This window comes from Euprymna scolopes, chromosome 5 (genome assembly GCF_053919585.1).
Source record: "Euprymna scolopes isolate OS-2025 chromosome 5, ASM5391958v1, whole genome shotgun sequence".
NCBI lineage: Eukaryota > Metazoa > Mollusca > Cephalopoda > Sepiida > Sepiolidae > Euprymna > Euprymna scolopes.
The window spans coordinates 13,368,073-13,395,617 of record NC_136486.1 but is presented as its reverse complement, the minus strand read 5'-3'; the positions used below and the strand labels follow the sequence as shown (position 1 = coordinate 13,395,617).

Below are 27,545 nucleotides of genomic sequence, written 5' to 3'. Positions count from 1 at the left end.
AAGCCCTTTTTATATTTATTTTTTGTTTTAGTCAATATTAAGTCAATATTACATAATTATCTTCCCTTGATCAGTTAAAGGTCAATAATACTTTGACTTTTTCATAACAAAATGAGAAAATGTTAAAAAAATTTTTTTTATTCATTCCGCCGTTTAATCTTTATAATAATATGAAAAAAACAAAAGTTGACAATTACTATCATTAATTGTGAAAAATACTTTGTTCTGTTTTTCATTGTTTGATAAAGTAATTTACTGTTAAGAATTTTATTCATACATTTTCTGAAAGTGTTATGTATTATCTCTGCCACATTTTATTGCTGTCATAGCTTAACTTTGTCCATTCTTCTTATTTTTTATGTACGATGCCTCCGTTCAGTCTTGAAAGATAAAGGATACCCCATGTAGGGGCAGCTGCGTGTGTAATTGTGAGGCAAGGGTTGCGCAATCTCTAACCACACCTATCCTGAATCGGCACTGTTTGAGTCCAGTGGCAAGAAGAAATCTATGATGACTGGAAACAATACCAAGATAAGCGGAGAGCACATATAGCACCTGAAAGCCCCAAATGGTCACCCATTTCGTACTGACCATTGCTTCACTTTGGTGATCCAGCGGGAACTGGTGTGCCAACGTGATTATGCCGTACACCACTTATCAAGGCCCATTTCTAAAAAACTTAAATAACTGCTTAGAAATATTTAATTTTATCTTCCTCATAATTTTATTTTCGTCAGAAATTTATTTCATCTAAATTTGAGAGAATTTAATTTAACAAGAATTAAATTTTGGGGAATATGAAAAAATAATCCATGTATGAATTAATTTCATAACGCTAAATTTTAAAATATTTTATTAAACACTGCTAGCAAAAATACCTGAGTGTAAATTACAAAAAGTTCTGCCACACCTTGATTAACAAGACTATTTCAGTTCCTTTTGTGTAGGCTGATGAACAACTTCTGTACCTTTGTTCTGCTGATGAACTTGTTTCCTTTTTTAGTTATATGTTCTAATTTTGTACTTCCTAACACAGGGATAACATTGATAGCATTGCACTAATTTCAGGTGAGATGATGACATCACGTAGTGAGTATGTCATACACTGAACAAAGCTGGGCTCAAACTGAAAAAAAGAAAGTGTGAATTCTTATTTGAAGAATCTATCTTGTGTTCAAGGAGATGTTGGAGTCTGACTCTACTTTATCATTATTTTCATGGCAAGTGCTCATGTGAGCTCTAATCTATGCCCGCCCCTTCGTGAAACTTTCACAAAAAACACTCATCTAGCTGAAAACACTATCAATAATTTCCCCCACTCTTTGTCTGTGCCTAAACCTTAGCGTAGACTCCATGAACAAAGTTTCGTTCTTAGAACTCCACGCCTGTGGAACTGTCTTCCGTTTGCCTGCTTTCCAGCTGACTACAATATGGTTGTCTTCAAGTCTAACATAAACAAGTTCTTGATGAGCCGTTCCACTTAAGTTAACAAATTTACCGAATTTCCATTACTAACGATTACTATATTGTTCAATGTACTACTGTACACTCTTTAACCCTTATCCTCGAGTGACCTCTTGGCCTTGATAAGTGGTGTTGCCAATGTAAAAAAAAAAAAAGAAAGGTAGAAAGAAGAGCACATCTCTTCTACTAGAGAAAGTGACTGCAATTAAAATGCCCCCACACTCAGGAATAATACAAGGAAGAGTGCAAATTTCCAAATTTGTCCACACATCTTAAGTCACTGTGCATACTAATGAGGAAGGATGCAGTTTGAAAGTGGGAAGCCTCACAACAGAAAGCCTTTGAAGAGACCAAAAAGAATCTGTATACAGCACCCCTTCTTATTTATTTGGACCTGTCCCAACTTATACTTGTGCAAGTGATTGCTTCTCCTCATGGTTTCGGAGATGTGTTGTCTCATAGGATGGAAGACCACACTGAAAAATCAGTATATCCATTTTAGGAATGGTCTAGGATGCTAAATGGAACCATACACATATTGACAAGGAAGACCTAACCTTGTTTTTAACTGTCTTTTTAAATGCAATTATTTGCCAGATTCTTTTTGAAATTGCTTTTCAAGAGTACCAGTACTCCTATATTCTATAATTACTAGACTGATGGAGATTTTCTGAAAATTCCAATTTCTGATTGTGCATAAAACCTTAGTAATTCGTTATCTTTTCCCATCCAGCTCCGTTTAACTCAGCATCATTGAAGACACTGACTTCTACTAAGGTTGTTTCTTTTTGCTTCTTGTCTCAGATCACTATGTGAGATTTTATAGCTCAGTTTTCTAGGTACATAGCTGTAGAAATTGCATAATCTTAGTTGATGGCGTATGACTTATTTCCAACTGTTATTGCTGGTAAACATGTTCCCAGTACTTGCTGCTGCATTAGATATTCAACTTTTTACACATGATCCTGTGGAGATAATTACACGCTCAATTGTGTCTGGTCATATAATAGCCATTCCCCAGGTTTATCTGGTTTCTTTTGTCGGATTGGCAAATCATAAATCTGTAAATAAAACAAAGTCATATCAACAGGAAGGCAAGGGGTTGCTATCATTTAGTCGCAATTTAATTTTCAATGAACTAATTTTTTTATGATTCTTCTTAAGTAAAATGCAGTTTATTGAGAGCAACTTTCTTCTTTTTTCTGTCAATTACTAATTTAAAAAATATTTACTATTATTTCTAATTTGTTCTATGTCCTGGTTATTTAAGCTGTTGAAGGTTTAATATCCCTACTTATCTTACTCAGCAAAGGAAAAGCATGCATGTCACTCAGCATCTGGAAGGGACACAGAATAAAAGTCAAAGACTCCCACGTAAATAGATACACAATTTGTTATCATAGACAAACGTAAACGGAAATAGTAACATTTCATGACAAAACATACAATAAAAGGGTTTACTCACTCTTGTGACAGCTCTATCATATGACGTAGGTAATAAAGTCTATGACAGCCTTACGATTCAAGTGAGCATCAGCCCAACAGGGGAAAACATACCTTCGTCTCCAAGTTTATGATATCTCTTTCCTAAGGGGAAGTAACCCACCAGTGTTTTTTTTTTACCATTATGCCCCTTACAATACCCACCTTACCAAATACAGATAATCTGAAAATTAGCGTTTATTTTTATTTTACATTCATGCACAAACAAACTCCTTAAAATGGACAGGCCATCTTGCATGTCTGCCTGAACGTGTCTTTTTCTCATGGCCATATCTCTTAAGCATCATATCCTGCCCATTGAAATGTTTTGTTTTTTTCATTCTTAATAACAACCCTAAAAACTTCTTCTGTTTTGTATTTACTTTAGAGTGGCTGCTATATGAATGCTGCAGAGAATGCACCCTAGCTGTATCACGGATAATACAGAGGTACAAGTCTCTAACTGCTTAGGTGTGTATGTATTTGTATTTTTATTTTCCTCTGATGGAGAATATGCTATCTTGGCCATTTTTGTGGTCAGTCTGTCAACAAATGATGTTGCATCCTAAACTTTCTTTGGAACTGCACAAAAGTATTGTGCTGGTAGCCACAGTGTAGTTTTTATCCAGGGCTTCTGCTGCTGAGCAATCGATGTCTCTTTACAGTGATGTGAAGTCCTAACAATATTAGTGGAAAGTGTTCTAAATACTTTGCATTGTTAGTAAAAAGGCTTTCAAGCTGCAATGTAATCTCTCCACAATGCCGTTTGCTTGGGGATGATAAACTTTAGTATGGATGTACGTGGTGCCCAAAAGTTTTGACAGCTTGTGAAATTGTTTGCACTCAGGCTGTCGACCTTATTATATTCTACAGAACATCGAACCTCGCCAACTAGCTGGTGAGGAATGTTCTAATTGTTGTATATGCTGTCATGTCTTGCATGGATAGAGCCTCGATAGAGCCTCGAATTATCGAGAGAATCAGTTGATGCATATCAGCAGATAACACTGATCTTCTCATGTCTGAAATGGTCCGGTGATGTCGATGTGTATGTCCTTAAATCTCTCATCTGGAACTGAGAACTTGCCTGAAGGAGCTTGAGTAATGCGACTGACCTTGGTTATTTGGCACTTCACACATGTCTTCACCCACTCTCTCACATCTGCTTTGATCCGCGACCAGACATATTAGTCTGTTAGTAGTCTTATGAATGAATTGACTCCAGGATGTGACAGAAAATACACTACACTAAATATACCTTTGTGGAAGGATACAAGAATATATGGATGTAGTTTGTCACGCACAATTTTTTTGTTGCTGGCTAGGTTGGCAATTGTAACCAACTGCAATGAAGTTGAATTTTTCTACAGAAGATTTTGCAGGTGCTTATCTTTCTTTTCATCAGACAAGCTGTCAATGTCAATGGAAGGCACCAGCAGGAAGAAATTAATTCCTCATGCTAACGTGTCTGCTGGGATGTTGTCTATTCCCTTGACATACTGGATGTTAGATGTAAACTGGAGGATGTAGTTTATCTGGCGAATCTCTCAGGGAGAATATTTCTCTGAAGAAGATTGCAAGGAACCTAATAGAGGCTTGTGGTCCGGAATGTGATGGAAATGGCATATTGCAGAGAATGCTACAGCGTTTTTCTATCTCAGTTATATTTCCTGGAGAAGAAGAAAATCAGTTTCCAGTCCATGTCATGTTTTTGTTGCAGGATAGTTCCAATAGCAATTGCAGATGCCAGGCAGTTTATGGTTGGGTTAGATGTAAGACAATTTGATGGTCTCCTGCAACATAATCTTAAGCTTGTTGAATGCTATTACAGCCAGCTCTGAAAATGTAATATCACAGTTCTTCACATTTGTAAATGACAAAAGTACTTGAGCACAGTGATAGGAGGGGGGGCATACGTTTAAAGTTTACTTGTCCTAAGAATAAGCACAGATGTCTCAAACTAACATGAATAGTTAAATCTTGAATGAACTTGACTGTCTCCAGTGATGAGGAAGTTCCTTCTTTGAGATATGGTGTCTCAAAAATGTGACTTCAGATTGAAGGTTGGTTGGTTGTTTTTGTTTTACGGCATATCAACCCTTTTCGGGTTATTTAATGCCGAATCCAAAGATTTTGAAGAAAAATTTTTTAATAGAATATATTTGTTGTTTTCAAGTCGGTTTCTATTGAACCCATCGTTGGAACCCTAACAGGTACTACCACTCCGGGTCAGAGTGGACCTGGGAGCAATGGTAATTAAAGGGTGGCTCCACACTCCCCAAAGCTCGCAAGCTGGGGCCTCACCACTGGATATAGTTTAAGGTCATATCCAGGACCCCCATTGAGGGATTTTTATCCTATGCAGGGGGGCAGTCGGTGTATTCTAATGCCCCATGAACAGGGCCTCAGATTGAAGGAAAACAGTTAGATTTAGCATTACACCATCTTGCTTCAGACATTCAGATACTTGTTGCACTTGATTGATGTGCTCCTGTCTATTTCAGCTAGCAATGAGTACATCATCTATGTATTCACAGATAAATGGCTAATCTGACAATATCTAGTCTTTGAATCTTTGTGCTGCATTTTGCATTCCAAAAGGAACTTGCAAAAATTCAAATTGCCAATTGGTGTGATAATAACTGTTTTGGGAATGTGTTCGGGGGGTGGGGTGGGGGCAACCAGTGCTGGGAGTTTCATATTCCTACTTATCTTTCTCTGCAAATGAAAAACATGTATGTCATTCGACATCTGGAGAACACAGAATAAAATCAAAATGCTCTCTAGTACATAAATACAAAATTTATTACCATATCGACAAACGTAAATGGAAACAGTAGCAGTAACATTACATAACAGAACATACAATAAAAGGTTTGCTCACTCTTGTGGCGGCTCTACCATACGATTTAGGTAATAAAATCTATAACAGCCTTACACTCATTCAAGTGAGCATCAGCTCAACATGGGAAAAACATGCCTTCGTCTCCGAGTTCATAGCGTCTCTGTCCCAAAAGGGAAGTAAATCACCGGTGTGTTTTTCCTTATTTCTTAAAAAGCATTTTTATATTTTATAAATTACTTCAAGAAAAGTAATTAATATAATTATATACTAAACATATTTTGTCAAATTTTAAATGAATGATAAAGAAATACAAAAGTCGTAACATCTAACTAATACATATAGATAGAAATGAAATGAACAGCATTCATTTTAGATAAGTTATTTAATAAAATATTAATTTTATTCAAAAGAAAAAAATTCATAAAAAGTATTGGTCTTGTGCCTAATTTGTTCATTATGTATTTTTATATTTTGTGCAAATAAATATTTTTTATGTAAATAAACATGTGTGTGTGAGTGTGTGTGTTTGTTCCTATATACTCCAAAACGGCTGGGCCAATTAAAAAAAAAAATAAAAAAAACACTTTATGTGCCTGCTTGTGTCCTTTAATATATTTTGTATCGGAAGGCCTCTGATAAATATCGAAAATCAAAATATCCAATTAAAGAAGGAAAATTCCAATTTGGACGCAAGTTAACACTTTTATACAGCCTAACATCACAAGCGCATTTGAAAAATTTTATCACTGCACAAGTAAAAGGGCCAGTGTATAAAATAAGTAATTTGTAACCAAACAAAATGAAATAGAAAATACAAAAACTGTATAATATTTAGCTTCAATTTAACATTTAATAAACTAAACTATTTTGTGTTATAAGCTCTACCAGATGAATATAAACCAACACTTCTCGATCTGAAAATACCCACTAAAGGGGGATCATAGGGATGCTTGTATATTATTTAAACTGGAATCATCATTTTTGTGCACAGCCGAATGATGTATTGCATTAAGCATTTAATCTTTTCAAACAGGTGATTGTTTATCAAGTCACACGTAAGAGAATGGCATGTCTAATTGACAAATAGACATGCCTGAATTCGATAAATCCCAGCAGTTTTATTCAACTCAAGTCTATTGTTATGGCTCTCGGGCTAAGATCACAGTGTAGTTTCTGTTCTAATGCTGCACTTCACTTTTTCTGTTCTCGGTTAGTGGAGGAGAAATCCTTCATGACTGAGACAATTTTAAAAAATTATTGTTCCTATCAGCGTGACCCTTCTTGGGGAGCTGGATTTTCCCCCACATTAAAAACCAAGCTTGTGTCTAACTCTGCCCTCGTGGGTAGGCAAGTAAATAGGAACATGAACGTGATTACAATCTATTTAAAAAGGAGAAACTGCAATCATCTAAACTGCGTACATATTGTTATTAAGACACTGTGTGTGTGTGTGTGTGTGTGTGTGTGTGTGTGTGTGTGTGTGTGTGTGTGTGTGTGTGTGTGAGAAAGGGAGGGATGGAGAGACTTTCCTATATACACCAAAACGGCTGGATCGATACTTTTTAAAAAATTTTCTCACAAATGTATTTCATGTGCCTGCTTATGTTTTTCGATATGTTTAGTATCAGAATATATCTGATAAATATCGCAAATCCATAGTAAAAAAAAATCCGATGAAAGAAGGAAAAGTCCGACTTTGATCTTAGTTAACACTATTATCAAACCTAACATCACAAATGTATTTGAGAAGTTTTATCATTGCACAAGCAAAAAGGCCCGACGTATAAAATCAACAGTAAATTCTTTGATAAGACGGGAGTGCGTTCGAAATGATTGTTTCTATTTAGAGCACAATTAGACCATGATTTGCATTTGAAACCTTTATTCAAACTATGATATAAAACAATTTCATAAAATAAACAGAAGGTTCTCTGCAGTGCAATCTAGACTTCAATGTATTTGTAGACTAAGTCACTGCGGGAAGGCACGTGAGTTTCCTCCTGGCACGTTGGGTTCCCGACTCGAGCAGGCAATTAATCGATGTGATTGACAAATTGGCGATTTCATCTATTTCAATGACAATAATTGTGTTGGAAGTCTAGAACATTTGTTGATTCTCATTCAACACCGGGCAACGTTGGGGTTCCCTGTTAGTATAAATTAGCACGTGCATAAATATGCACATTAAAAGGGGAATAATTCAAGAATAAATAAAAAAGAGTTGTTCCCCTTACGTACTGTGTTAGTTCATTGGTTTATTTCCTATTTTTTAAACTAAAAAAGTTGACGTTAACCCTGATAACAAAAGAAGCATTTAGTAATTACGTGTCCGGCATGAAGTGTAATATCTTGTAGTATTGTGATTGCGGAAGTAAAAAACCATGGACAAACAGTGAAAGCATGTAAAGAATAATGTTTAGATGAATCGGACAAATTGTGCCAAGTTTTAGCACATACCAAACAATGATGAGAGATATCCTTTGTTATTCACACATTTAATGGCTTTGCGTGTAATCTGTAAATGAAAAAAAAAAAAAAAAAAGGCTATAAAATAAATAAATTTATTTATTTGAAAAAAATTATCAAAGTAAATAAACATATTTATTAAAAAAAAATCATAAAATTAAATATACGCATGCGCGTGCGTGCGTGCGTATACGCGCTCATGCAGTGCACGCACGCGCGTGTAAGTTTATTCATTATAGACTCAAAAGAACGGCTAGACAGATTAAAAAAATCACACATATGTATCTGGTTGTGTTCTTTGATATATTTTGTATTGTAATGCCTCCGATAAATATCGAAAAGTGAAAAAAATCCGATTACAGAAAGAACACCCCGATTTTGACGAAAGTATTTTTTTTATACAACGCAATATCACAGTTGCATTTGAGAAATTTTATTCTATGCACAAGCAGAACGGCCCAGCGTATAGAATCAACAGTAGGTTCTTTCATATGGCAGGGACATGAAATTAATTAAATTAAATTTAAAGAAATTAATGTTTCTATCTAGAGCACAATTGAGCAATGATGCTAGACTTTTGCATTTTAGACATTAATTCACGCCGTTATATATAAAGATATTTTTTTTATAAAATCAACACTAGGTTCTCTACTGTACAATATAGACTACAATGCATTATGGACTAAGATACTGCGGGGAGGCGTATGAGCTTCCTCCTGGGGCACTACAGTGGGTTCCCGACTCGAGCAGCTAATAAAATCGATTTAATTTAAAAATGGGTGATTTCATCAATTTCGATGATAAGAAAAGTATTGGAAGTGTGGACTGTGGCGCATTCGTTGATCTTTATTCAATCCCAGGTAACGTTGGCTATCCTTGCTAGTAAAATATAAATTAGCATGCATTATCATAGCATAAAAGGGCATTTCATAGATAAACCAACAAACGAAAAATAAAAAAAAAGATAAAAAATGTCAAATATATAACAAATATATGTTACCAAAGACAAGAAAAGTTTTTTTTTTTTTTTTTTTTTACCTAGCTGGATAAAATTTTAGTATTTTTACTTACTTTAAAATGTTTATCCCAGTCGAAAGATAAGCTGTGTCAAACGTTACGTGAGAACAAGAAAAATAGTTGCGATTTTACACTTACATCTTTGAAGTCTGGATGATGACTGAAAAATCAAAAATCAAACAAAATATTTGTAGAAACTTAATAAATATCACGATAATAGATGTAAATGTAGAGTCGCGGCTATTTTTTTTTCTTGTTTAAACTTGATGCTAAACACAACTTGTTTTTCGATCCGACTAAATCTTTAACACTTATCCAGCTAGGCAGAAGGGCAACTTATTTCGCATTTTGTAATATTTATTTGTTATATATCTGAAAAAAGTTTCCCCCCTTGTTTTCGTTTGTTGGCTTATCCGCAGAATCTTCAACATAAATATGCGCATATGAAGGGGAATAATCCAAAATTAAAAAAAAAGAGTTGTCTCCCTTACACACTTGTTATTTTTTAATTACTTATTTTGGGTTTGTATTACTGTACACATAGATTCGAAAAAGTTGTCAAAAAACAAATCTATAACAAATAAATATTATCAAAGGCAAGATAAGTTACTTTTCTACCAAACTGGATACATTTTTTTTTGTTTTTATTCAATGTAACATGTTTATTCAGCTCGAAAAACATGCAGTGTTTACCGATGTATTGGAAAATTCAAAATGGCGGCCGACTCTCTCTTTAACATGGGAAGTTTGGGAAAAGGTGTTATAAATAATAAACTAGTCAAAATACTATTAAAAAAAACACCGAATATATGTCAATTTATGTCACGGTAACATATAATGAGCGAATTTCTAACAGTATTTTGTCTATTTTATTATTTATAACATCTTTTCCTGAACTTACCGTGTTAAAGAGAGTGTCGGGCGCCATTTTTAATTTTCCAATACATCGGTAAACACTGTATGCTTTTCGAACTGAATAAACGTGTTACATTGAATAAAAACACAAAAAATATATCCAGTTAGGTAGAAAAGTAACTTATCTTGCCTTTGATAACATTTATTTGTTATATATTTGTTTTTTTGACAATTTTTTCGAATCTATGTGTACAACCCCCTTATTTTCTACATTCTTAAGCTAAAAAGTCGACGTTAACCTTGATGGTAAAAGAGTATTTAGCAGTTATGTACCCAGCTTGAAGTGTGATATGTTGTATCTTAATGATTATTGAAGTGAACGCAATGGACAAAAAGTAAAAAATGTGTTAAGTTTAATCGTAGAATGAAGAATGATGAGAGATATTGTACGAACTTTGATAATTACATCAAGTCTCCCATTGTATTATTTTTGGGCTGATCAGAGTGGCCCATTTTATTATCTGCGAAGCGTTGCACTTTCGCAGGCTCTTTCTATTTGTGTGTTTGCCTACAGTTTCAGCTAAGAACTTTACCTGGACATACGCAGAGAATCCGTTATAATCATCACAAGCAGTCGAACTCTAAAGGACACTGAAACTCACCCCCTGCAGGAGGTATGGATCCCACAACTTTCATCTCTTTGAGACAGTTTATCTTATGCCTAAATAATTAGGCTCATTACTAAGAGTCTGTTATAGACTCGAATCATTTATTTGATGCTTAAATATAGGCACGTCTTCATTAAGTCCGTTAAGAGAATTTTATTGGTATAATTACCGAATTAATATAAACATTGACCATAGAATTGTGCACTATGCCGACATTGCGAATATTGGATCCTTTTCATCACAAGGCATCTTGCCGACTCTTTCTACAGCTGCGAACACTTATCTTAGAAGAGAGAATGAACCTGCTTCCAGTTTCTGTTAAAGATAAAAACTGCGCGAGCCTTTTCTAGTCTCATACAAAAACACGCGTTCACATCACAAACTATATTACTTGTCATATACATACGCGCACACAAACATACGCGCCCACATTCACACACGTACATATATTTACGTTCGCGTACATACACTCACATTCACGTGTATATACACACACGCTAACGTACACACATGTACTCACATACAAGCACGCATGGACAAAGTCACTTCCCCTTTCAAAGGAAATCCACACATGCGCAAAAGACCAGCGGAAACACCCATAAAAGCAAGAGCAATAAGCAGCTTGTCCCTTTTTAGGACCAGCTTTTGAGCAGTACGGTCTACGGACCGACAGCGTGCCTTTTCGGCATGCGCGCGCACGCGCGTACCTCACGCCACTTGCTACCATGTGGGACAAAAAGCCAACAGACAGTACGTACACTTTATACGCTTTCTATGTCCATAACCTGGATTGACTTTCTCACTCTATCTCCCCTTTCGTTTTGGTCCATCAACAGACATGTACGCGACTCTCTACCGAGCTTAACCCTCTCTTTCTACAGTCCGGCTTGCCACTTCGCGTTTCTCTATTGCATTCCCCTTTCCTTCCACGCGCGTAGTCGTCAACGGCTGAACGAACACGTGTACACCCAAGACTTTCATTTCTCAACAGAAAATAAACGACATGTTTATTTTATTTCAGCATTTGAGTTCTTTATTTCCTTCATTCAATTCGTTTCATTATTTTTTCTTGTAGCGAGTTAGGGTATTTATATCCTAGTCTTCTACAAAACTAACACCTTACGAGGTTAATATCAAAACTTACGTTACGAGGTTAATATCAGCTCTGTTTTCAGAGGAAAAGATGGGCAATCTTTTTTTTTTGCAACCGAGGATCAATAAAATTTGTATTTAATTTTAAAGGTTAGCCTCTGTTGTTATTGTCTTCATCTGCCACGTCAAGGGGGAGGGGACAAAAACAAAAAAAATGAATTTTACAATATCTTCTGTTACTCACTGGTTTCATGGTCTTGTGCTTGTAAATGAAAAAAAATCATAAAATAAATAAACATATTTATTACAAAAAAATCATAAAAAGTAAAAGCCTATTTTGTTCATTATGTACTTTTATATTTTGTGCAAATAAATATTTTTTATGTAAATAAACGTGCGTGTGTGTGTCTGTGCGTGTGTGTATGTTCGTTTTAGCTTAAAAAACCGGGTTTACGGATAAAAAATAAATAAACAATTCGCACAAATGTACTTGGTGTGACTGGGTGTGTTCTTTAATATATTTTGTATCGGAATACATTAATATTTCTTATAATATATACCTCCGACAAACATCGAAACTTGAAAAAATCAGATTAAAGAAGGAACAGTCCGATTTTGACCAAACTTAGCAGTTTTATATACGGCATAGTCACGTTTGACACACCGGTTCCTGTCAGATCACCGAAGTTAAGCAACGTTGAGCCTGGCCAGTACCAGGTGCGCGACCATTTGGGACTTCCAGGTGCTGTATTTACTCTCCGCTTATATTGGTATTGTTTTCAGTCGTTCGATTCCTCCTTGTCACTTAACTCAAATAATGCCGATTCAGGAGAGCTGTGGTCGAAGATTGCGCAACTCTTACCTCACAATCACACCTGCAGCTGCCCCTTTTGAAACTGAACGGAGGCATCGATAACACTTTTAGACAGCCTAACATCACGTGCATTTGAGAAGTTTTATCAATGCACAAGCAGAAGGGTCTGACGTCCAAAAATCAACAGTAATTTATTTGATAAGACAGAGGCGTGTTCGAACTGAATGTTTCTGTTTAGAACGCAATTGAGCAATGGTATATGACTTTTGCATTATAAACTTTAATTCAAGTCATAATAATCATTTCCTAAAATAAACAGGTTCTCTACAGTGCAATGCAGACTACAATGTATTGTGGACAAAGTCATCATGGGGAGGAATTGATTTGATCGATTTCAATGACAATATCTGTCTTGGAAGTATTGAACATTCGTTGCTTTTCATTCCATTCCGGGCAAACGTTGGGTCTCCCTGTTAATAAAGTATAAATTAGCACGTATTATCTCTCTCTATATACATTCTGTATTCTTGTCTGTTTGTTTGATTGTTCACGATTTGTTTAATATACAGAAAAGATCCATTACGTTAATATTACATTTACTTCTATATATAGTATGATTCTTGCTTAATATACAATTAAGAGGTTACCTCATGTGCATATTACATTAAGGAAAATCGATTTTACTAAATAGCTGTATGTTAGTTACTGTTTATAGCGAGATAATTGTTTTAAATGTTCTATTTAACATTTTTATTTTATCAACTTTAAGTAACAATTATATTGATAATATATTTAATTTAATTTATTTGGAATTTTTATTTCCGGCATCGATTTTTTTAGACACAGGTCTAGAGTTATTTCCTCAGAAACTTCGAAACATTAAAAAACTCTTCATCAAATAAAATAATTTGGTAATTTCAATAAGTTTCTAGCGTGAAAAAATTATTCCATGTAGACAGAAAAATGTTTTTCTTTTTTCTTAAATAATCCCTCCCCCCCAAAAAAAACCCATTACAAATTAACTGAAATGATTCAATTTATTCGTTTTTATTATTCTTGAAACTGCTATACAGAATTTGTGACCATTTCAGGAATTGAAACTTAAGCCACACTTAAAAAAAAAAAGCCTCCCACCCCCTTAAAAATAAAACAAAGCGAAAATTTCTATTATTTACGAAAAAAAAAGCCTGTGAAAAAGTGCATTTGCAAAAACAACCCTCCCCCCCCCCCAAAAAAAAACCCAATCAAGCCAGGAAAAGTAATTCCATTTTGTTCTTAAACTTTTCGCAAGTCACGCATGCGTTAATGTTTATAAATGTAATTTTTTTTCAGGGTCATAACGTTATAAGTCGACGTTGTACAGTTGGCAAAATCGTTTAGAAATCAACTTTTCTCTTCTTTATCATTTCAGGTTCGATCCTGCCTATGCGTTTATATTATTTTATTTTATTTTTTTTTCGGTCGCTTGAGCACTCACTGCTATTTGTATTGAAACAAAAGTTGTTTTGATTTATTTTTTATTATTTGAGGGGAGCCCTGTGCACGGGCAACAAAAAGTACTCCATAGCCGGAGAATCAATAGCTTTTTTTCTTTGTATCCTTTCAGCCGAAATATCTGGTGAAGAGGATATCGTGTACTTATTTTTGGTGGCGAGTACATTTACATGTTTTTTTATCTATTCTTTTATTTTTGAAATTGTTGTAGAGGTATCGATGTTGCCCACGATGAAAATGATCAATATCCTTAGTATAGCAGGTTTGTTCCAAACGGAACTTCATGTCGAACCGGGCAACGCCAGGTACCCATGCTAGTTATACCATAAATATGCACGTTTGAAGGGAAATGATTCAAAATTAAATAAAAAGAGTTGCATCCCCCCTATACGTACTATTTCGGTTATTTGATTTAGTTCATTGATTATTGAACTAAAAATCGGCGTTGCGTTAACAGCAAAGGTTGATCAAGCATTTTACAGTAATAGATCCGGTCTGGAGTGCAATATCTTGTATTGTAATAATTTCTGAAGTGAACGCAATGGACAGCAAGTGAAAGAATGTAAAGAATAATGTTTGGATGAATCAGTAAAAATGTGTTAAATTTACGCATAACATGAAGAATGATGAGAGATAAGTTTTGTTACACGTTTAATGGTTTTGTGCGTAATTTGTAAATAGAAAAAAAAACAAAATAAAATGAAAAACATATTCACGTGAAAAATTCATAAAAGTAAATAAACAAATAAAAACATCAGTGTACGAATATTCTTATTTATTATATTTAAAACAATTTTGAAATGAAACAAACAAGAAATCGTGGAACGTAAGTGGACGGAGTCGTCAAATTGACTAACACCGTCTATTTTTTATGACGTGGCTTGACGTAGATAACAAGCAATATCTCCAATAATTTAATATGCGTGATTTCCCAATTTTCGTTTTATCTTTTGATCTCTGTTGTTGATGAGGAAGATAACATCCCGTAATATGACTCCTCAATAAAATCATTATCTTGCTTCACCGTCGTTTATGAGCTAATCATATGAAAATAACATGCTGACAGTTTGCTAAAAATGTTTCAACTTTTGCTTATGCGGCATTTGTCAGTGTGTGAATATGTTGCTATTTGTCAGTGTGTGAATATGTTGCTATTTGTCAGTGTGTGAATATTTTGCTATTTGTTAGTGTGTGAATATGTTGCTATTTGTTAGTGCGTGGATATGTTGCTATTTGTCAGTGTGTGAATATATTGCTATTTGTCAGTGTGTGAATATTTTGCTATTTGTCAGTGTGTGAATATGTTGCTATTTGTCAGTGTGTGAATATTTTGCTATTTGTTAGTGCGTGGATATGTTGCTATTTGTTAGTGTGTTGATATGTTGCTATTTGTCAGTGTGTGAATATGTTGCTATTTGTAAGTGCGTTGATATGTTTATATTTGTTAGTGCGTGGATATGTTGCTATTTGTCAGTGCGTGGATATGTTGCTCTTTGTCAGTGTGTGAATATGTTGCTATTTGTAAGTGCGTTGATATGTTTATATTTGTTAGTGCGTGGATATGTTGCTATTTGTCAGTGCGTGGATATGTTGCAATTTGTCAGTGTGTGAATATGTTGCTATTTATCACTGCGTGGATATGTTGCTATTTGTCAGTGCGTGAATATGTTGCTATCTGTCAGTGCGTGAATATGTTGCTATTTGTAAGTGTGTTATTATGTTGCTATTCGTCAGTGCGTGGGTATGTTGCTATTCGTAAGTGCGTGGGTATGTTGCTATTTGTCAGTGCGTGGATATGTTGATATTTGTTAGTGTGTGGATATGTTGCTATTTGTCCGTGCGTGGACATGCTGCTATTTGTTAGTGTGTGAATATGTTGCTATTTGTCAGTGCGTGGATATGCTGCTATTTGTTAGTGTGTGAATATGTTGCTATTTCTCAGTGTGTGAATATGTGGCTATTTGTTAGTGTGTGAATATGTTGCTATTTGTTAGTGTGTGAATATGTTGCTATTTGTTAGTGTGTGAATATGTATCTGTTTGTTAGTGCGTGGATATGTTGCTATTTGTCAGTGTGTGAATATGTTGCAATTTATCAGTGTGTGAATATGTTGCTATTTGTTAGTGTGTGAATATGTTGCTATTAGTTAGTGTGTGAATATGTTGCTATTTGTCAGTGTGTGAATATGTTGCTATTTTTTAGTGTGCGGATATGTTGCTATTTGTCAGTGTGTAAATATTTTGCTATTTCTAAGTGCGTGAATATGTTGCTATTGTCAGTGTGTGAATATAATGCTATTTGTAAGTGTGTGAATATGTTGCTATTTGTAAGTACGTAGATATGTTGCTATTTATCAGTGTGTGAATATGTTGCTATTTGTCCGTGTGTGAATATGTTGCTATTTGTTAGTGTGAGAATATGTTGCTATTTGTTAGTGCGTGTATATATTGCTATTTGTCAGTGTGTGAATATGTTACTATTTGTAAGTGCGTGAGTATGTTGCTATTTGTCAGTGTGTGAGTATGTTGCTATTTGTCAGTGTGTGAATATGTTGCCATTTCTTAGTGAGTGGATATGTTGCTATTTGTCAATGTGTGAATATGTTGTTATTTGTTAGTGTGTGAATATGTTGTAATTTGTTAGTGTGTGAATATGTTGTTATTTGTCAGTGTCTGATTATGTTGCTTTTTATTAGTGCGTAGATATTTTGCCATTTGTCAGTGTGTGAATATGTAGCTTGTTATCAGTGTGTGGATATGTTGCTATTTTTCAGTGTGCGAATATGTTGCTATTTGTTAGTGTGTGAATATGTTGCGATTTGTTAGTGCGTGGATATGTTGCTATTCGTAAGTGAGTGGATATGTTGCTCTTTGTTAGTGTGTGAATATGTTGCTATTTGCTAGTGTGGGAATATGTAGTTATTTGTCAGTGCGTGAATATGTTGCTATTTGTTAGTGCGTGAATATGTTGCTATTTGTTAGTGCGTGAATATGTTGCTATTTGTTAGTGCGTGAATATGTTGCTATTTATTAGTGCGTGGATATGTTGCTATTTGTCAGTGTGTGAATATGTTGCTATTTGTCAGTGTGTGAATATGTTGCTATTTGTTAGTGTGTGAATATGTTGATATTTGTCAGTGTGTGAATATGTTGCTATTTGTTAGTGTGTGAATATGTTGCTATTTGTCAGTGTGTGAATATGTTGCTATTTGTCAGTGTGTGAATATGTTGCTATTTGTCAGTGTGTAAATATGTTGCTATTTGTCAGTGTGTGAATATGTTGATATTTGTCAGTGTGTGAATATGTTGCTATTTGTCAGTGTGTGAATATGTTGCTATTTGTCAGTGTGTGAATATGTTGCTATTTGTTCAGTGCGTTGATATGTTGCTATTTGTCAGTGTTTGAATATGTTGCTATTTTTTTAGTGTGCGGATATGTTGCTATTTGTCAGTGTGTGAATATGTTGCTATTTGTCAGTGTGTGAATATGTTGCTATTTGTCAGTGTGTGAATATGTTGCTATTTGTCAGTGTGTGAATATGTTGCTATTTGTCAGTGTGTGAATATGTTGCTATTTGTCAGTGTGTGAATATGTTGCTATTTGTCAGTGTGTGAATATGTTGCTATTTGTTAGTGTGTGAATATGTTGATATTTGTCAGTGCGTGAATATGTTGCTATTTGTCAGTGTGTGAATATGTTGCTATTTGTCAGTGTGTGAATATGTTGCTATTTGTCAGTGCGTTGATATGTTGCTATTTGTCAGTGTTTGAATATGTTGCTATTTTTTTAGTGAGCGGATATGTTGCTATTTGTCAGTGTGTGAATATGTTGCTATTTGTCAGTGTGTGAATATGTTGCTATTTGTCAGTGTGTGAATATGTTGCTATTTGTCAGTGTGTGAATATGTTGCTATTTGTCAGTGTGTGAATATGTTGCTATTTTTCAGTGTGTGAATATGTTGCTATTTGTCAGTGTGTTAATATGTTGCTATTTGTCAGTGTGTGAATATGTTGCTATTTGTTAGTGTGTGAATATGTTGCTATTTGTCAGTGTGTGAATATGTTGCGATTTGTTAGTGTGTGAATATGTTGCTATTTGTCAGTGTGTGAATATGTTGATATTTTTCAGTGTGTGAATATGTTGCTATTTGCCAGTGTGTGAATATGTTGATATTTGTTAGTGTGTGAATATGTTGCTATTTGTCAGTGTGTGAAAATGTTGATATTTGTTAGTGTGTGAATATGTTGCTATTCGTTAGGGTGTGAATATGTTGATATTTGTCAGTGTGTGAATATGTTGCTATTTGTTAGTGTGTGTATATGTTGCTATTTTTCAGTGTGTGAATATGTTGCTATTTGTCAGTGCGTGAATATGTGTATATTTGTCAGTGTGTGAATATATTGATATTTGTCAGTGTGTGAATATATTGATATTTGTTAGTGTGTGAATATATTGATATTTGTTAGTGTGTGAATATGTTGCTATTTGTAAGTGTGTGAATATGTTGCTATTTGTCAGTGTGTGAATATGTTGCTATTTGTCAGTGTGTGAATATGTTGCTATTTGTCAGTGTGTGAATATATTGCTATTTGTCAGTGTGTGAATATGTTGATATTTGTTAGTGTGTGAATATGTTGCTATTTGTAAGTGTGTGAATATGTTGCTATTTGTCAGTGTGTGAATATGTTGATATTTGTCAGTGTGTGAATATGTTGTTATTTGTCAGAGTGTGAATATGTTGATATTTGTTAGTGTGTGTATATGTTGCTATTTGTTAGTGTATGAATATGTTGCTATTTGTAAGTGTGTGAATATTTTGCTATTTGTCAGTGTGTGAATATGTTGATAATTGTCAGTCTGTGAATATGTTGCTATTTGTTAGTGTGTGAATATGTTGCTATTTGTCAGTGTGTTAATATGTTGCTATTTGTTAGTGTGTGAATATGTTGCTATTTGTTAGTGTGTTAATATGTTGATATTTGTTTGTGTGAATATGTTGCTATTTGTCAGTGCGTGAATATGTTGATATTTGTTAGTGTGTGAATATATTGATATTTGTCAGTGTGTGAATATGTTGCTATTTGTCAGTGTGTTAATATGTTGATATTTGTTAGTGTGTGAATATGTTGCTATTTGTCAGTGTGTGAAAATGTTGATATTTGTTAGTGTGTGAATATGTTGCTATTTTTTAGTGTGTGTATATGTTGCTATTTTTCAGTGTGTGAATATGTTGCTATTTGTCAGTGTGTGGATATGTTGATATTTGTTAGTGTGTGAATATGTTGCTATTTTTTAGTGTGTGTATATGTTGCTATTTGTCAGTGTGTGAATATGTTGCTATTTGTCAGTGTGTGAATATGTTGCTATTTGTAAGTGCGTTGATATGTTTATATTTGTAAGTGCGTGGATATGTTGCTATTTGTCAGTGCGTGGATATGTTGCTCTTTGTCAGTGTGTGAATATGTTGCTATTTGTAAGTGCGTTGATATGTTTATATTTGTTAGTGCGTGGATATGTTGCTATTTGTCAGTGCGTGGATATGTTGCAATTTGTCAGTGTGTGAATATGTTGCTATTTATCACTGCGTGGATATGTTGCTATTTGTCAGTGCGTGAATATGTTGCTATCTGTCAGTGCGTGAATATGTTGCTATTTGTAAGTGTGTTATTATGTTGCTATTCGTCAGTGCGTGGGTATGTTGCTATTCGTAAGTGCGTGGGTATGTTGCTATTTGTCAGTGCGTGGATATGTTGATATTTGTTAGTGTGTGGATATGTTGCTATTTGTCCGTGCGTGGACATGCTGCTATTTGTTAGTGTGTGAATATGTTGCTATTTGTCAGTGCGTGGATATGCTGCTATTTGTTAGTGTGTGAATATGTTGCTATTTCTCAGTGTGTGAATATGTGGCTATTTGTTAGTGTGTGAATATGTTGCTATTTGTTAGTGTGTGAATATGTTGCTATTTGTTAGTGTGTGAATATGTATCTGTTTGTTAGTGCGTGGATATGTTGCTATTTGTCAGTGTGTGAATATGTTGCAATTTATCAGTGTGTGAATATGTTGCTATTTGTTAGTGTGTGAATATGTTGCTATTTGTTAGTGTGTGAATATGTTGCTATTTGTCAGTGTGTGAATATGTTGCTATTTTTTAGTGTGCGGATATGTTGCTATTTGTCAGTGTGTAAATATTTTGCTATTTCTAAGTGCGTGAATATGTTGCTATTGTCAGTGTGTGAATATAATGCTATTTGTAAGTGTGTGAATATGTTGCTATTTGTAAGTACGTAGATATGTTGCTATTTATCAGTGTGTGAATATGTTGCTATTTGTCCGTGTGTGAATATGTTGCTATTTGTTAGTGTGAGAATATGTTGCTATTTGTTAGTGCGTGTATATATTGCTATTTGTCAGTGTGTGAATATGTTACTATTTGTAAGTGCGTGAGTATGTTGCTATTTGTCAGTGTGTGAGTATGTTGCTATTTGTCAGTGTGTGAATATGTTGCCATTTCTTAGTGAGTGGATATGTTGCTATTTGTCAATGTGTGAATATGTTGTTATTTGTTAGTGTGTGAATATGTTGTAATTTGTTAGTGTGTGAATATGTTGTTATTTGTCAGTGTCTGATTATGTTGCTTTTTATTAGTGCGTAGATATTTTGCCATTTGTCAGTGTGTGAATATGTAGCTTGTTATCAGTGTGTGAATATGTTGCTATTTTTCAGTGTGCGAATATGTTGCTATTTGTTAGTGTGTGAATATGTTGCGATTTGTTAGTGCGTGGATATGTTGCTATTCGTAAGTGAGTGGATATGTTGCTCTTTGTTAGTGTGTGAATATGTTGCTATTTGCTAGTGTGGGAATATGTAGTTATTTGTCAGTGCGTGAATATGTTGCTATTTGTTAGTGCGTGAATATGTTGCTATTTGTTAGTGCGTGAATATGTTGCTATTTGTTAGTGCGTGAATATGTTGCTATTTATTAGTGCGTGGATATGTTGCTATTTGTCAGTGTGTGAATATGTTGCTATTTGTCAGTGTGTGAATATGTTGCTATTTGTTAGTGTGTGAATATGTTGATATTTGTCAGTGTGTGAATATGTTGCTATTTGTTAGTGTGTGAATATGTTGCTATTTGTCAGTGTGTGAATATGTTGCTATTTGTCAGTGTGTGAATATGTTGCTATTTGTCAGTGTGTAAATATGTTGCTATTTGTCAGTGTGTGAATATGTTGATATTTGTCAGTGTGTGAATATGTTGCTATTTGTCAGTGTGTGAATATGTTGCTATTTGTCAGTGTGTGAATATGTTGCTATTTGTCAGTGCGTTGATATGTTGCTATTTGTCAGTGTTTGAATATGTTGCTATTTTTTTAGTGTGCGGATATGTTGCTATTTGTCAGTGTGTGAATATGTTGCTATTTGTCAGTGTGTGAATATGTTGCTATTTGTCAGTGTGTGAATATGTTGCTATTTGTCAGTGTGTGAATATGTTGCTATTTGTCAGTGTGTGAATATGTTGCTATTTGTCAGTGTGTGAATATGTTGCTATTTGTCAGTGTGTGAATATGTTGCTATTTGTTAGTGTGTGAATATGTTGATATTTGTCAGTGCGTGAATATGTTGCTATTTGTCAGTGTGTGAATATGTTGCTATTTGTCAGTGTGTGAATATGTTGCTATTTGTCAGTGCGTTGATATGTTGCTATTTGTCAGTGTTTGAATATGTTGCTATTTTTTTAGTGAGCGGATATGTTGCTATTTGTCAGTGTGTGAATATGTTGCTATTTGTCAGTGTGTGAATATGTTGCTATTTGTCAGTGTGTGAATATGTTGCTATTTGTCAGTGTGTGAATATGTTGCTATTTGTCAGTGTGTGAATATGTTGCTATTTTTCAGTGTGTGAATATGTTGCTATTTGTCAGTGTGTTAATATGTTGCTATTTGTCAGTGTGTGAATATGTTGCTATTTGTTAGTGTGTGAATATGTTGCTATTTGTCAGTGTGTGAATATGTTGCGATTTGTTAGTGTGTGAATATGTTGCTATTTGTCAGTGTGTGAATATGTTGATATTTTTCAGTGTGTGAATATGTTGCTATTTGCCAGTGTGTGAATATGTTGATATTTGTTAGTGTGTGAATATGTTGCTATTTGTCAGTGTGTGAAAATGTTGATATTTGTTAGTGTGTGAATATGTTGCTATTCGTTAGGGTGTGAATATGTTGATATTTGTCAGTGTGTGAATATGTTGCTATTTGTTAGTGTGTGTATATGTTGCTATTTTTCAGTGTGTGAATATGTTGCTATTTGTCAGTGCGTGAATATGTGTATATTTGTCAGTGTGTGAATATATTGATATTTGTCAGTGTGTGAATATATTGATATTTGTTAGTGTGTGAATATATTGATATTTGTTAGTGTGTGAATATGTTGCTATTTGTAAGTGTGTGAATATGTTGCTATTTGTCAGTGTGTGAATATGTTGCTATTTGTCAGTGTGTGAATATGTTGCTATTTGTCAGTGTGTGAATATATTGCTATTTGTCAGTGTGTGAATATGTTGATATTTGTTAGTGTGTGAATATGTTGCTATTTGTAAGTGTGTGAATATGTTGCTATTTGTCAGTGTGTGAATATGTTGATATTTGTCAGTGTGTGAATATGTTGTTATTTGTCAGAGTGTGAATATGTTGATATTTGTTAGTGTGTGTATATGTTGCTATTTGTTAGTGTATGAATATGTTGCTATTTGTAAGTGTGTGAATATTTTGCTATTTGTCAGTGTGTGAATATGTTGATAATTGTCAGTCTGTGAATATGTTGCTATTTGTTAGTGTGTGAATATGTTGCTATTTGTCAGTGTGTTAATATGTTGCTATTTGTTAGTGTGTGAATATGTTGCTATTTGTTAGTGTGTTAATATGTTGATATTTGTTAGTGTGAATATGTTGCTATTTGTCAGTGCGTGAATATGTTGATATTTGTTAGTGTGTGAATATATTGATATTTGTCAGTGTGTGAATATGTTGCTATTTGTCAGTGTGTTAATATGTTGATATTTGTTAGTGTGTGAATATGTTGCTATTTGTCAGTGTGTGAAAATGTTGATATTTGTTAGTGTGTGAATATGTTGCTATTTTTTAGTGTGTGTATATGTTGCTATTTGTCAGTGTGTGAATATGTTGCTATTTGTCAGTGTGTGGATATGTTGATATTTGTTAGTGTGTGAATATGTTGCTATTTTTTAGTGTGTGTATATGTTGCTATTTGTCAGTGTGTGAATATGTTGCTATTTGTCAGTGTGTTAAAATGTTGATATTTGTTAGTGTGTGAATATGTTGCTATTTTTTAGTGTGTGTATATGTTGCTATTTGTCAGTGTGTGAATATGTTGATATTTGTTAGTGTGTGAATATGTTGCTATTTGCTAGTGTGTGAATATGTAGTTATTTGTCAGTGTGTGAATATGTTGCTATTTTTCAGTGTGTGAATATGTTGCTATTTTTCAGTGCGTGAATATGTTTATATTTGTCAGTGTGTGAATATATTGATATTTGTTAGTGTGTGAATATATTGATATTTGTTAGTGTGTGAATATGTTGCTATTAGTTAGTGCGTGGATATGTTGCTATTTGTCAGTGTGTGAATCTGTTGCTATTTGTCAATGTGTAAATATGTTGCTATTTCTTAATGCATTGATAGGTTGCTATTTGTCAGTGTGTGAATCTGTTGCTATTTGTCAATGTGTGAATATGTTGCTATTTCTTAATGCATTGATATGTTGCTATTTGTCAGTGCGTGTATATTTGTTTTTTTAGTGTGTGAATATGTTGCTATTTGCTAGTGCGTGAATATGTTTCTATTTGTCAGTGTGTGAATATGTTGCTATTTGTCAGCGTGTTAATAGTTTTCTATTTGTCAGTGTGTGAATATGTTGCTATTTGTCAGCGTGTTAATAGTTTGCTATTTGTCAGTGTGTGAATATGTTGCTATTTGTCAGTGTGTGAATATGTTGCTATTTGCTAGTGCGTGAATATGTTGCTATTTGTCAGTGCGTGGATATGTTGCTATATGTCAGCGTGTTAATATGTTGCTATTTGTCAGTGTGTGAATATGTTGCTATTTCTTAGTGCGTGGATATATTGCTATTTTTCAGTGCGTGGATATGTTGCTATTTGTTAGCGTGTGAATATGTTGCTATTTGTCATTGCGTGGACATCTTGCTATTTGTCAGTGTGTGATTATGTAGCTATTTGTCAGTGTGTGCATCTGTTGCTATTTTTCACTGTGTTGATATGCTGCTATTTCTTAATGCGTGGATATGTTGCTATTTTTCAGTGTGTGAATATGTTGCTATTTTTCAGTGTGTGAATATGTTGCTATTTGTCAGTGTGTGAATATGTTGCTATTTGTCAGTGTGTGAATATGTTGCTATTTGTCAGCGTGTTAATAGTTTGCTATTTGTCAGTGTGTGAATATGTTGCTATTTGTCAGTGTGTGAATATGTTGCTATTTGCTAGTGCGTGAATATGTTGCTATTTGTCAGTGCGTGGATATGTTGCTATATGTCAGCGTGTTAATATGTTGCTATTTGTCAGTGTGTGAATGTGTTGCTATTTCTTAGTGCGTGGATATATTGCTATTTTTCAGTGCGTGGATATGTTGCTATTTGTTAGCGTGTGAATATGTTGCTATTTGTCATTGCGTGGACATCTTGCTATTTGTCAGTGTGTGATTATGTAGCTATTTGTCAGTGTGTGCATCTGTTGCTATTTTTCACTGTGTTGATATGCTGCTATTTCTTAATGCGTGGATATGTTGCTATTTTTCAGTGTGTGAATATGTTGCTATTTTTCAGTGTGTGAATATGTTGCTATTTGTTAGTGCGTGAATATGTTGCTATTTGTCAGTGTGTGAATCTGTTGCTATTTGTCAATGTGTGAATATGTTGCTATTTCTTAATGCATTGATATGTTGCTATTTGTCAGTGCGTGTATATTTGTTTTTTTAGTGTGTGAATATGTTGCTATTTGCTAGTGCGTGAATATGTTTCTATTTGTCAGTGTGTGAATATGTTGCTATTTGTCAGTGTGTGAATATATTGCTATTTGTCAGTGTGTGAATATATTGCTATTTGTCAGTGTGTGAATATATTGCTATTTGTCAGTGTGTGAATATATTGCTATTTCTTAATGCATTGATATTTTGCTATTTGTTAGTGTGTGAATATGTTACTATTTGTCAGTGTGTGAATATGTTACTATTTGTCAGTGTGTGAATATATTGCTATTTGTCAGTGTGTGAATATATTGCTATTTGTCAGTGTGTGAATATATTGCTATTTGTCAGTGTGTGAATATATTGCTATTTGTCAGTGTGTGAATATATTGCTATTTGTCAGTGTGTGAATATATTGCTATTTGTCAGTGTGTGAATATATTGCTATTTCTTAATGCATTGATATGTTGCTATTTGTTAGTGTGTGAATATGTTACTATTTGTCAGTGTGTGAATATGTTACTATTTGTCAGTGTGTGAATATGCTTGCATGTGTAAGGGCGATTATTATTTGCTCATCCGTACTTCAAAGGGTTGCGATTGGGATGCATAATGTTCTGCTCGTTGAAAGTATTCATAAAAACATGTTTATTTGCTACAATAAACACGTGTATCGTCCGCATAGCTGTTGACGGATACTATCTTAATATTATATGGGGATCTTTGGTGAAGGCTAGGAAGAATATTGATACAACAACAAAAACTATGAAGATGAGGATTCCAGTTCGCAAAAGAATGAATACACAAATTATGAAGCATTCTCAAAGCTCCCCCTCCAAATATGAGGATGAATTGTCCGAAACATTTAACAACAACAACAACTATGAAGATGGGGATAACAGTCTGCAAAAGGAGGGATATTCAAAGTATGAAGCCTAATTTCAAAACGAATTAAAAAATACCATTTAGTAAGGACTTGACAATGGAAGACCAGATAAAAACACTACATTGTATTCATAAGACCATAAAACCCCATCTTGATCGCCCTTCAAGGTCCGTGGATACAGGCGTTTAGTCTTTATGGTATAGGCATTGTCTGAAGATAGCGTCTTCAATCCTACCAAACAGCCCATGTTAATCATATGAAGAAAGCCACAGGATGAGTTGGCCGAACCGTGGTGAAACAATAACAACTATGAAGATGCAGATAACAGTCTGCAAAAAAAAAATGAATATACAAGCCACGAAGATTGTTCGGCACAGCACAGATCATTGGGACACGTTGTCTCTCATATTTAAGTTTCAAAAAGCTTATCTTTGTTTCTGTTACAGTTAAATTTTAAACAGGATTTTTATCACTAAATGCGACTATTGAACGAACGCATCTTAAAACCTTCTCTTCTGTTAATAATTATAAATGAAATTCCATTGCCGTTTTAATTACATTTTATATATGCAGATTAGCCGTCAGAAAGAACTCGGTTTGCTTGGTTACAATTAAATTAACTTTAAATTACACCTTTAGTTCATAACTAAATAATAACGTCATCAATACAGTTGAATGCAAAAACAAAAAAAGTCATTTATAAAGAAAGTTGCTTAGCGGTTTTTTTTATTATTATAATTAGCAGGGGGGTGGTGGCTTGCCCAGTCGTAAATTACGCTAAATATATTTTAATTCATGCTTCGTATTCTTTTATGACAGTGCTAATTCTCTGTTGAATATTATATATATATATATATATATATATATATATATATATATATATATATATAAAGGAGATTTGAACAGTAGTCTAAAGAGCAGAGTGTATTTTAATGTAATAGTAAAATTACTAATTTAATTAAAATACAGGAAAAGAAAAAGTGCTCGTTGTAATTTAGATATATAATAAGCTCGATAGGTAAATATCCTAGAGCTAATTTAATATTCAGTAATGTGATTTATAATTTAGAATTACAAATTAGAATTAAATTAAAAATCCGTTTCATAAGAAGGAACAACAACAAAGTCAATAATTTGTACGATCGTTTCGGAAAACAATGTTTTTATTGTGGTAGACATTAAGCCACGGACAATAATTTTTACATATAGTATTAAAAAAAAACAAAGTTTCCTCATCAGCAAAAGTATTGGGAAGGGTTTTTAATATATGTAAAAGACACCATAAATAAACCTAGCATTAAAGTAAGGCAGATGTACCTGGGAAAAAATTAAAATAAAAGGTATGTATTTACTTGATAAGCAAATTAATATGGGTTAAAGATAGAAATACAATAGAATAAACTTATAAATCTGAATTTGGTTTAAATGTATATATATATATATATATATATATATATATATATATA

At 33.9% G+C, this 27,545-nt stretch overlaps 1 pseudogene; it reads left to right on the top strand.

Moving 5' to 3' along the window:
- Positions 1 to 12,525: 12,525 nt before the first annotated feature.
- Positions 12,526 to 12,643, top strand: LOC145277361 (5S ribosomal RNA; annotated as a pseudogene).
- Positions 12,644 to 27,545: the final 14,902 nt, after the last annotated feature.